Source organism: Kogia breviceps, chromosome 12 (assembly GCF_026419965.1).
Source record: "Kogia breviceps isolate mKogBre1 chromosome 12, mKogBre1 haplotype 1, whole genome shotgun sequence".
Classification (NCBI taxonomy): domain Eukaryota; kingdom Metazoa; phylum Chordata; class Mammalia; order Artiodactyla; family Physeteridae; genus Kogia; species Kogia breviceps.
In genome coordinates this window covers 613144-625959 of record NC_081321.1, presented here as the reverse complement: position 1 = coordinate 625959, position 12816 = coordinate 613144, and the positions used below count along the sequence as shown (strand labels likewise).

Genomic DNA, 12816 nt, shown 5'->3' with positions numbered 1-12816 from the left:
CATGTCATCTGCAAACAGTGACAGTTTTACTTCTTTTCCGATTTGTATTCCTTTTATTTCTTTTTCTTCTCTGATTGCCATGGCTAGGACTTCCATAACTATGTTGAATAATAGTGGTGAGAGTGGACATCCTTGTCTCGTTCCTGATCTTAGAGGAAATGCTTTCAGTTTTTCACCATTGAGAATGATGTTTGCCGTGGGTTTGTCATATATGGCCTTTATTATGTTGAGGTAGGTTCCCTCTGTGCCCACTTTCTGGAGAGTTTTTATCATAAATGGGTGTTGAATTTTGTCAGAAGCTTTTTCTGCATCTATTGAGATGATCATATGGTTTTTTTTCTTCAGTGTGTTAATATGGTGTATCACATTGATTTGCATATATTGGAAAATCCTTGCATCCCTGGGATAAATCCCACTTGATCGTGGTGTATGATCCCTTTGATGTGTTGTTGGATTCTGTTTGCTAGTATTTTGTTGAGGATTTTTGCATCTATATTCATCAGTGATATTGGTCTTTAATTTTCTTTTTTTTTTGTAGTATGTTTGTCTGGTTTTGGTATCAGGGTGATGGTGGCCTCATAGAATGAGTTTGGGAGTGTTCCTTCCTCTGCAATTTTTTGGAAGAGTTTGAGAAGGATGGGTGTTAGCTCTTCACTAAATGTTTGATAGAATTCAACTGTGAAGCCATCTGGTCCTGGACTTTTGTTTGTTGGAAGACTTTTAATCACAGTTTCAATTTCATTACTTGTGATTGGTCTGTTCATATTTTCTGTTTCTTCCTGGTTCAGTCTTGGAAGGTTATAGCTTTCTAAGAATTTGTCCATTTCTTCCAGGTTGTGCATTTTATTGGCATAGAGTTGCTTGTAGTAGTCTGTTAGGATGCTTTGTATTTCTGCGTTGTCTGTTGTAACTTCTCCTTTTTCATTTCTAATTTTATTGATTTGAGTCCTCTCCCTCTTTTTCTTGATGAGTCTGGCGAATGGTTTATCAATTTTGTTTATCTTCTCAAAGAACCAGCTTTTAGTTTTATTGATCTTTGCTATTGTTTTCTTTGTTTCTATTTCATTTATTTCTGCTCTGATCTTTATGATTTCTTTCCTTCTGCTAACTTTGGGTTTTGTTTGTTCTTCTTTCTCTAGTTCCTTTAGGTGTAAGTAAGGTTAGATTGTTTACTTGAGATTTTTCTTGTTTCTTGAGGTAGGCTTGTATAGCTATAAAGTTCCCTCTTAGAACTGCTTTTGCTGCATCCCATAGGTTTTGGATCGTCGTGTTTTCATTGTCATTTGTCTCTAGGTATTTTTTGGTATCCTCTTTGATTTCTTCAGTGATTTCTTGGTTATTTAGTAGCATTGTTTAGCCTCCATGTGTTTGTGTTTTTTACGTTTTATTTCCCTGTAATTAATTTCTAATCTCATAGTGTTGTGGTCAGAAAAGATGCTTGATGTAATTTCAGTTTTCTTAAATTTACTGAGGCTTGATTTGTGACCCAAAGATGTGATCTATCCTGGAGAATGTTCTGTGCGCACTTGAGAAAAAAGTGTAATCTGCTGTTTTGGGATGGAATGTCCTATAAATATTAATTAAATCTATCTGGTCTATTGTATCTTTTAAAGCTTCTGTTTCCTTATTTATTTTCATTTTGGATGATCTGTCCGTTGGTGTAAGTGAGTTGTTAAAGTCCCCCAGTATTATTGTGTTACTGTCGCTTTCCTCTTTTATAGCTGTTAGCAGTTGCCTTATGTATTGAGGTGCTCCTATGTTGGGTGCATATATATTTATAATTGTTATATCTTCTTCTTGGATTGATCCCTTGATCATTATGTAGTGTCCTTCCTTGTCTCTTATAACACTCTTTATTTTAAAGTCTACTTTATCTGATATGAGTATTGCTGCTCCACCTTTGTTTTGATTTCCATTTGCATGGAATATCTTTTTCCATCCCCTCACTTTCAGACTGTATGTGTCCCTAGGCCTGAAGTGGGTCTCTTGTAGACAGCATACATATGGGTCTTGTTTTTGTATCCATTCAGCAAGCCTGTGTCTTTTATTAAAAAAATAATTTATTTATTTATTTATTTTTGCCTGTGTTGGGTCTTTGTTGCTGTGCACAGGCTTTCTTTAGTTGTAGTGAGCGGGGGCTACTCTTCGCTGCAGTGTGTGGGCCTCTCACTGCGGTGGCTTCTCTCGTTGCGGAGCACGGACTCTAGGCACGCAGGTTTCAGTAGTTGTAGCACATGGGCTCAGTCGTTGTGGCTTGCAGGCTCTAGAGCTCAGGCTCAGTAGTTGTGGCGCACAGGGTTAGTTGCTCCGCGGCATGTGGGATCCTCCCAGGCCAGGGCTCGAACCCCTGTCCCTTGCATTGGCACGCAGATTCTTAACCACTGCACCACCAGGGAAGCCCAAGCCTGTGTCTTTTGGTTGGAGCATTTAATCCATTCACGTCTAAGGTAATTATCGATAAGTATGTTCCTATGACCATTTTCTTAATTGTTTTGGGTTTGCTTTTGTAGGTCCTTTTCTTCTCTTGTGTTTCCCACTTAGAGAAATTCCTTTAGCATTTGTTGTAGAGCTGGTTTGGTGGTGCTGAATTCTCTTAGCTTTTGCTTGTCTGTAAAGCTTTTGATTTCTCCGTTGAATCCGAATGAGATCCTTGACAGGTAGAGTAATCTTGGTCGTAGTTTCTTCCCTTTCATCACTTTAAATATATCGTGCCAGTCCCTTCTGGCTTGTAGAGTTTCTGCTGAGAAATCAGCTGTTAACCTTATGGGAGTTCCCTCGTATGTTATTTGTCGTTTTTCCCTTGTTGCTTTCAATAATTTTTCTTTGTCTTTAATTTTTGCCAATTTGATTACTATGTGTCTCGACATGTTTCTCCTTGGGTTTATCCTGTATGGGAGTCAGACTGCACTTCCTGGACTTGGGTGGCTATTTCCTTTCCCATGTTAGGGAAGTTTTTGACTATAATCTCTTCAAGTATTTTCTCGGGTCCTTTCTCTCTCTCTTCTCCTTCTGGGACCCCTATATTGCGAATGTTGTTGTGTTTAATGTTGTCCTAGAGGTCTCTTAGGCTGTCTTCATTTCTTTTCATTCTTTCTTCTTTAGTCTGTTCTGCAGCAGTGAATGCCACCATTCTGTCTTCCAGGTCACTTATCCGTTCTTCTGCCTCAGTTATTCTGCTATTGATTCCTTCTAGTGTAGTTTTCATTTCAGTTATTGTATTGTTCATCTCTGTTTGTTTGTTCTTTAATCCTTCTAGGTCTTTGTTAAATATTTCTTGCATCTTCTTGATCTTTGCCTTCATTCTTTTTCCAAGGTCCTGGATCATCTTCACTATCATTATTCTGAATTCTTTTTCTGGAAGGTTGCCTTTCTCCACTTCATTTAGTTGTTTTTCTGGGGTTTTATCTTGTTCCTTCATGTGGTACATAGCCCTCTGCCTTTTAATTTTGTCTATCTTTCTGTGAATGTGGTTTTTGTTCCCCAGGCTGCAGGATTGTAGTTCTTCTTGCTTCTGCTGTCTGCCCTCTGGTGTATGAGGCTATCTAAGAGGCTTGATGGGAGGGACTGGTGGTGGGTAGAGCTGACTGTTGCTCTGGTGGACAGAGCTCAGTAAAACTTTAATCCACTTGACTGTTGATGGGTGGGGCCTGGGTTCCCTCCCTGTTGGTTGTTTGGCCTGAGGCAACCCAACCCTGGAGCCTACATGGGCTCTTTGGTGGGGCTAATGGTGGACTCTGGGAGGGCTCCTGCCAAGGAGTACTCCCCAGAACTTCTGCTGCCAGTGTCCTTGTCCTCATGGTGAGACACAGCCACCCCCGCCTCTGCAGGAGACCCTCCAACACTAGCAGGTAGGTCTGGTTCAGTCTCCCCTGGGGTCACTGCTCCTTCCCCTGGGTCCCGATGAGCATGCTCCTTTGTGTGTGCCCTCCGAGAGTGGAGTCTCTGTTTCCCCCAGTCCTGTTGAAGTCCTGCAGTCAATTCCCACTAGGCTTCAAAGTCTGATTCTCTAGGAATTCCTCCTCCCGTTGCAGGACCCCCAAGTTGGGAAGCCTGACGTGGGGCTCAGAACCTTCACTGCAGTGGGTGGACTTCTGTGGCATGAGTGTTCTCCAGTCTGTGAGTCACCCACCCAGCAGTTACGGGATTTGATTTTACTGTCATTGTGCCCCTCCTACCGTCTCATTGTGGCTTCTCCATTGTCTTTGGATGTGGGGTATCTTTCTTGGTGAGTTCCAGCGTCTTGCTGTCGATGATTGTCCAGCAGCTAGTTGTGATTCTGGTGTTCTCGCAAGAGGGAGTGAGAGCATGTCCTTCTCCTCCACCATCTTGGTTCCTCCTCTATCGGTAATTAATCTTGTTGCTTAAGGACAGCTGATGAAATTTCTTGACTAGTAAGAGAGTTTTAAAGGTGTCCACTTCCTTTATTTTCACTCCCGATTGGTATGCTGTTGGAGAAGCGACCTGGCCAGCAGGTCTGCTCTGCGTTCCTGAAGAGGAGAGCCTGCTCTGGGTGCCTCTTCACCACGGCCCCATGTCAGTTAATTTTGCCAGCTGTTAACGTTTGTCTAACGCTCATTATGCTTTTGAGGAATAAAAGTCTGATTAGATGTTTGAACCAGTGCTCTCCAACATTTGTCTGTTTGTTTTCTATTGTGTTTGGTGTCCTGGCCTGCCCTGGTGGTCCCAGGCACTTGCACACACACGTCACCAGAGAGCAACGGTAGTCGCCAAGCACGTGGATTAGTGTGTCTTGGTTTTGTCCTCTTCATGCCCGTAGTCTTCTTTTACCTTGTATACCTGTGTTGCTTCTCCATCCTCCAAGTTGTTTGCATTAAAATCTTTAATCAAACCCAAAGTCTCCTACCTAATTCTTTTTTTAAAATAAATAAATACATAAATAAATAAATTTTTGGCCGTGTTGGGTCCTCGTTGCCATGCGTGGGCTTTTCTGTAGTCGCGGCGAGCAGGGGCTACTCTTCGTTGCAGTGTGCGGGCTTCTCACTGTGGTGGCTTCTCTTGTTGTGGAGCACGAAGTTTAGGCCCGTGGTCTTCAGTAGTTGTGGCATGCAGACTCTGTAGTTGTGGCTCACGGGCTCTAGAGCACAGGCTCAGTAGTTGTGACGCATGGGCTTAGCTGCGCCGTGGCATGTGGAATCTCCCTGGATCAGGGTTCAAACCTGTGTCCCCTGCATTGGTGGGCGGATTCTTAACCACTGCACCACCAGGGAAGTCCCAATTTTTTTTTCTTGATAAAACCTTTCAACTCCTTCCTGCTGTGAAGTTTACATTTCCTACTACAGACATTGGTAAAACCTGACTGGAAAATATTGGCTTATTTGTTTTACTAATCACCTTGATCAAAAAAAAGTCCAGTTTTTATATGGAGGCTGAGGGGACACCGGAGGAAAGACAAAGAGGAGAGACCTGGAGACGAAAAAGCTGCATCTCGAGTGAGGCCCAGTGAACCTGAGGGTGTTTGTTAGTAACTGGCTGTGATGGGATGGGAGTAGGGTGGGGGTGGGCAGTGATTCTGATCTCTTTGAAAGTTGAATAAGGGATGTGTGAACCCAATTAGGCTACATTTTAAAAGAAATGAGGTCATTGTCCAATATTATTCTCCATACCTTTTCCCCTTTCCAAACTTTTTTTAAAAAATTGTAGCAGCGACATTTTTTTTTTTTTTTTTTTAATTTTTAAAAATTTAGTTTTGGCTCCATTGGGTCTTTGTGGCTGAGTGAGGGGCTTTCTCTAGTTGCGGATAGCAGGGGCTACTGTTCGTTGTGGTGCATGGGCTTCTCATTGAGGTGGCTTCTCTTGTTGCGGAGCGTGGGCTCTAGGCACACAGGCTTCAGTAGTTGAAGCATGCAGACTCAGTAGTTGTGGCTCAGGGGCCCTAGAGTGCGCGGGCTGCAGTAGTTGTGGTGCATGGGCTCAGTAGTTGTGGTGCACAGGCTTAGCTGTTCTGCGGCATGTGGGATCTTCCCGGACCAGGGCTCGAACCCATGTCCCCTGCATTGGCAGGTGGATTCTTAACCACTGCGCCACCAGGGAAGTCCCTCCTTTCCAAACTTTAATGGTGTCTTCCTTTTTGGTAAAGTGGAAGGAGCGGGAGTTATGCATTCTGACTCAGTTCCTTTTATAGTAGTATTAACATGAAAACTTCCCACATATGCTTAAATTTAGGCGATACCCCATCTTCCCAATGAGATGATTCAATAAAACTTTGGGACTATTTATTTATCATAGTGTATTTAAAATTTAATGACAGATGAAATAGTCAAATTTCTGTTTGGGGATTTGACGTTGGGGATTTTACATAAACATTTGAATTTTAAGTTTAGAACTAATTGCTTTTTCTCCCCATCCTTATTTGCAGAAGTAATTTCTTCATCATCACTAGAACCACTTTTGGAGATCTCAAGAACAGCTTTCTAGAATACTTCAACCTCACTTCTCTCTTTTTGAATCTGCTTTTAATTCTGATTTCTGAAAAATTTGCCCCAAGTCCCTATTCACTCAATAGTAAGATAGTGTGGTTTTTAGTTGCTCTGTGGGTATATAATCATGGTCATTACAACATAAGCCCTTTGTATGTTTCTATTTAAGGTGACTTTCAACACTTGTAATTGTTATCACACCTGCAGAGCCATTATGGAATCGTTGTCAGGTTTTTTTTTTTTTTGCCTGCTTGTAAAATGATTCAGTCAGTGACCTCTGGAGGCATCCAGAACTGGCATTGACTGAGGTTGTCTCAAGCTATTGTCTCTTCCTTAATTTCTTACCCCAAAATAAAACTGTTGAGCGAGTGTCATGTAATAGAAGAAACTCGGTCAGTATTAACAAGCTATATAACTCTGTTGTGAGAGAATTTTGCTGAGGAGTCTTTGCCTCCGCCCAGCAAGCATTGTACCTGCTTTGCTGCACAGCTTCTCAGGTGTTCCTTTCCTAAAGGTCCTGCTGAGGCTGCAGCTGGCTTTGTTGTGAGTCCTTTCAGGTGATCGATTTGGTGCTCAGCTCTGTAGATTCAGAACCCTAACAATGTCAGTGGGCCCAGGATCTTGCGATGGCGTTTTGTTTATTTATTTAAATTTATTTTTATTTTTATTTTATTTTATTTTATTTTTGCAATACGCGGGCCTCTCACTGTCGTGGCCTCTCCTGCCGCAGAGCGCAGGCTCCGGACGTGCAGGCCCAGCGGCCACGGCTCACGGGCCCAGCCGCTCCGTGGCATGTGGGATCTTCCCGGGCCGGGGCACGAACCCGCGTCCCCCGCGTCGGCAGGCGGACTCTCAACCACTGCACCACCAGGGAAGCCCTACATTTATTTTTAATTGAAGTATAGTTGAACTACAGCGTTGTGTTAATTACTGCTGTACAGCAAAATGACTCACTTATATGTATATATATACATTCTTTTTCATATTCTTTTCCGTTATGGTTTATCATAGGATACTGAATTTAGTTCCCTGTGCTATACAGTAGGACCTTGTTGTTTGTTTATTTAAAATTGGATTGGTACCTGCCATTCAACACACACCACCTTCCTAACACCCAGGCTCAGGTACTGGTCAGGGAGCTGAGAATCAGAAGAGGGCGTGATTTCTCCCCAGCCTGATGAAAGGTCCTGCCCCACCAGGGACGGGGCTGGGTCAACACAGCCCAGTTCTTTACCTGGGGACATTTTTAGATAGCATGCAGATTGGTTAGAACATTCTTTATCTTTTCCCAGTGAGAATTAGGAACTCTTTTCTCAGTTATAACCACATCCTGGTCATTCCTAGTTTGTCCTGTCTTCCTAGATTTCTCCTCGTTGTTTGCTGGCAGGCATTTCTGCAAACCTTCAGCTGCACGTTCATCCTTCAGCCTGGTTGCCCCCAGGGGCTCCTGCCTTTGGTTCTCTCTCTGCTCAGTGTGGCCCTTCCTCAGCGGAGGCCCGAGGCCCGAGCGCTTTGGGCACAGGCGCTCTTCAGGTGCTCGTTCTTAGGGCCGCCGCCGTCCTGCGGCCGCAGCTGGGAATGGGGACTGCCGCTCCTTTCGCCCGCCCCTCCCCGATGTGAGGCTCCCAGAGGGGGCGTCTCCAGACCTGTCGGCACCCTCAGCACTGCACACAGAGCCTGGCGTGGAGCGTGTCTTCAGATGCAGGGGCACCGCTCGCTTGTGACACCCACTGTCACGTGACCACGGAGGGCTAGCTGATTGGACCGGCCAGGAGGGCCCCACACACCCAAGTCATGCGTGCAGTTTCCTGTGCTGCTCTCAGGAGACCTGGCCGTGGTCACATACCAACAACCAGCATGTTTCCCGGTTTAAACTTTGTCGTCTCTGTCCCTCCCACCCGGCCTCCGTTCACCTTTTTTGTTTATCACTTAGCGATCCCATAATCTTTTGTTGAGGGGCGGGAGACGCAGGATTAAAACTTGTTACCTAAAATTTCCCGTCCTTTGCCCTCTACCTACAGTTAGTTGCAAATCTCATTGACTCTGCTCCTGAAATGCTCCCGTTTCACCCCATCCTTTCCATTTCACTGACGTCCTCCTGGTTTTGGCCCCTTGGCGTCTTCCCTGGGCTGGGCTTGGGACCTTCTCACCTTGGGTCTCTCTTACCTTGTGTCCTGCAAACCGTGCCCAAATTAACCCTCCAGCCTTGACTGTTGCTTCTCTCCCCACATTTCATTGGTTCCACCTAAAATAATTTCCAGCCAGTCCAATGGTGAGCAGGGAGTAGGGTTGCTTAACCTCAGGGGTCTAGAGCTCTACCGTCTGAAGTAGCTTAGGCATAAATTGTCTGATGAAATCTCCTGTTTAAAAAATCTTTCGAAACAACAAGCAACAACAATGGAAACAAAACAATCAGAGTAAACCCGGCTCTCTAGGAAGCTACGCTGCGTCCATGTGCCCGTGGGGCCTGAGGGGCACAGTCTCTGGGGTGAAGTCCAGATGCCGACCTGGGTCTGAGGCTTGTAGGGGCTACAGGGCCCTGCTCATTCAGCATTAGCTTTGAGGACGTGTTGAGAAGCTTCCATCTCTTCAGTGCTCAGGAATTATTTGTGTATCGTGGGGGCTTTCTTGTGGGAGAAGATCCATGAAAGTTCTGAGCCTTTTTAAACATTTCTGGAGCCAGTTTTGGCAACGTACCCCTTTTTAGAAAATCACGTTCTTGTAGGTTTACACATTTATTGCTTTGATTAGTATTTTCCAGTTAATCTAATATTCTAGGGTAGCAGTCCTATCTGAGGGGAGTTACATGGTTTCCTTTCTTCTGTTCCCCAGCATCACAACCAGTGATAGCCATGTCGTGGGCTGCCGGGAGGAAGGTATGTCTGCGGCGAAGCCGCGGTGCAGAGCTGCTGGCCATGGGGAGGGCGTTGGGGTAGCGCCTTGGGGATCCTCAGCGGTAACCCGCTTGGGCTGATGTATACCGCACGGTTTGCATTGGCCCGGGCAGCCTTTGGGATTAAATTAACTTATATCAAGTTAGAAAGCATCAGCTGCCAGTCAGGGAGGCCTTCTGGAGGCTGAAGCCGCTCTCCAGGCAGTCTCTCATGGACAGCAGCTGGGACGGTCCTTGGAGGGCCTGCTGTGCGTCTCCTTTGTGTGAGTGCAATTCTGGGGCCCACCCAGAAGCCCCTGTCTTTGACTGTGACCCCTCCTGCCTTGCAGTTGGTTCCTGTGCAGGTGAGAAAGATTTGTAACCTTCTGAAATCGAATACAGCACATATGGCTGTTTTCCTTAGTCCCTTTTTCCCTCCTTAGGTACACTCAGCGGGATCTTTGTGCCTGGAGGGTGCAGCTCTGTGATCTTCATCCTTCCTTGGAAGTTGAAGGAAAGAAAGTTGTTCTCTCTTTACCACCTTCTTTTGCAAAAGATTAAAGAAGACTTGTAGGGGGCTCAGGAGCAGATCAAACAGTAGAAAGTCCCTGCAGTGACATTTGAGAACAGGTGCTAAGTGGTGGCCGCGCGTGGAAGGAGAGTTAGTTGTGTTCCCCGTGGTGCACTTGGCTGTCTCTTCTGGACGTTCTCCCTGTTTGCGGCGAAGAGTTTCCACGACATAGGCTAAGGGCCCCCTTCCCCTCCCTGGCTCACCCTGGGGTTCTTTTCCCAGCAGCCACCGCCAGGTCCCGAGGGCAGGGCCGTGTGCCGGTGCCGAACAGGCCCGTCCCTAATGAGCTGTGCCGCCAGCTGCACAGAGGGCGAGCCCTGTCCTCCCTCCGGCCCCTCGGAAGAGCGGGAGTCCAGGAGCCCTTCTCGTGTCCCTTCTCGGCTGATTTGCTGATCACCACCACCACCCCCCGCCCCCGCCCCAGAGCATCTTGGCAAAGTTCAGATTTCTGTGCTCACAGCTCAGTGCCCACAGTGAAAAGGAAATACAAAAGGGGAGGAGGAAAGTGGGGGTGGGGCGCTTGAAGGGTGTTTATTTCTTGTTGCCTTAGCCTAAGCCTCAGGCTCCTGGCTGAAGGCGTATGTGGTAAAGTTTTGAATAACTGGATTTGGAGATAGTTTTATTGGCTCATGCACACAGGCCATGTATTAAGAGTTTGAATTTCTGTTGTTCAGAAACCTGAATTTTGAAAAGACCGCTTTCTATCTCTTCAGTCTGCTTTTTTCTACACACCACCACTTAAGGAAGATGAGATAATTGCTGTGCTCACATGCTATATAGCATTTGCTGTGTGCCAGGCTGGTCTGGCTTTTATAAGCATTGCCTCATTTAAATCATCACAACAACCCCTGCACAGGGAAACTTTTAATGTGATAAAGGTTTTTTTTTTTTCTATAATAAATTGTGGTAAAAGACACAAAATTTACCATCGTTTTCAGGAGTGTTAAGTGTATTCACATTGTTCTGAATCAGCTCCAAAACGTTTTCACGTTTTGCAAATCTGAAACTCTATCCGTTGAAGTGAAAACATTTTAACGGATAAGCCGGCACTTTTCTTTGTTCAGCAGGATTGAAATTTCTCTCCTGTTTCTCCTCCGCTGTCTCTCTGTGACGTTAGGCCCAGGGCTGTGAGTGCCCAGGCTGCGCCCGGTGCCCTGGTCACCGTGTGGCAGCTGCAGGGGAGGACAGCTGGCTGTCCAGAGGCAGTGCCTTCTTCCTCGGACTGTCCACCAGTGGTGTGGGTGAAGCCCTGCTGAGCTAGAGGGGAAAGTGCACCTCACAGGTTACCAGGGGCCTGCATCTGTTTTGGTTTGTTTTCTCGGTAGCTTCTGATTTATGAAGCACAATATCATAGAAATACATGTGAAAACCAATTGTATATTTTGTGACTTAATTGTATAGTTTGTGAGTCACCGTATCCCGTGGGTGAAATGGGAGGCAGGGGGTGGGATTGCATTCATAATATCAGAGCTCCTCTCGGTACTTATTTGAGAGACGTTTCAAGCCTGTCCAGTTCCCCTTGGAAGAGCTGATTCAGCATCCCTGGTGCACAGCCTCATACGTAACCGCCTTCCCAGTGGCTGCCTAGATTATGGTTGTGCCAGAAGGGCAAGCCCAGGTTCACTGGGGACAAGTTTTCACCGGTGCCATTTAGACTCTCCGCCAGAGTTGGATAGAACAGGTCATTTAATAATGTTTTCAAATGTAGATAGGGGTGTTAGTCTTCACTTTCTGCCGATAATGTTAAGAAAACAATGGTTGGGGACTTCCATGGTGGCGCAGTGGATGGGACTCCGTGCTCCCAATGCAGGGGGCCTGGGTTCGATCCCTGGTTAGGGAACTAGATCCCACATGCATGCCGCAGTTAAGACCCAGCACAACCAAATAAACAAATATTTTAAAAAAGAAAACAATGGTTGAATCACCAATGGAGCTTGGGTTCTGAGGCCGGTAGAAAATACAGTGCAACAGCTTTTTCTTTCCTTTTTTAAACCTCAGATTCACAGATTGTATTAATCATAATTCTTGGTTCATGACACATTCCCATCATTGGTTTGTGGATGTTTTCCTTCGGTTCTAGCGTCAGTAATTCTGGCTAATCTATTGAATGAGGTGGCCTGGGACTTTGTGCTTCAAGGGTCCTTTGGGGTCGTGCCCAGTGTGACTGGGCTTCAGTAGGAGCCCGAATCTTCCCTTGCTCTGTCCCTCCTGTACTCCTGTTGGGCTCTGGATGTGCGTGTCTCCCCTCCTGCTGTCCGTCTCATTCAGCTAAGTCCCTCAGAGTCTCCTCTGGGCTGTTGCTCGAGCTGCAGTGGCCTCATCTCCAACCCTCTGCCACAGCCGCCGGGCAGGGCCCACTCTCTCCACAGAGGGCCGGGCCCACCCGCCCCATGTGCAGCCCCTCCCCGGGTGTTGGGCCCCGGGAGCAGCGCCCTTCCCTCCCCCAGCACCGGTTCTGTGCCCAGAGGTGCTGTGTTCCGTCTCCTCCCCCAGTTCCCCAGGGCTCAGGAAGTGCTGGGTGCCCCGGAAATGTTTGCTGAATAAATGAATTCTGACCAAATATAGTTCAAATCCTTGTTGTGTTTCGTCGGTGGAATGTAGAAAAGAGCTCTCTGCCCAAAGGAGTCAGTGAGCTAATAGAAGAATAAGAGCCACTGTAACAGACATGCCCATCATTGCCAAATTTGTATGTAGGGCAGGCACAAGGTTTTCACGCTTGGGCCTTGTCTTTGAATTCTGAGTTTCGCTCACCTGGGCTTTCAAGGCATCTATGCCCCTTCCTTCTCAGGGTAGTTTGTATTTTGTTTGCTTCTGTCAGTTGGTGTGCTTAGCAGTTTTTTGTCATGTGAGGTTTTCGGAGTGGGTGTTTACAAACTTAGAAACTTTTAAACATAGAATAATAAACGGAATGATTAAAATAGCTTTGAAAAGACCTT

General features: G+C 46.0%; 1 protein-coding gene and 1 pseudogene across 3 annotated transcripts in view; one reads left to right on the top strand and one right to left on the bottom strand.

The window, feature by feature from the left end:
* The window catches only part of CECR2 (CECR2 histone acetyl-lysine reader), a 151928-nt gene that overhangs the window by 76041 nt on the left and 63071 nt on the right, over window positions 1-12816 (top strand). The gene's annotated exons all lie outside the window — the stretch shown is intronic.
* On the bottom strand, window positions 11868-11937 carry LOC131767507 (small nucleolar RNA SNORD113/SNORD114 family; annotated as a pseudogene).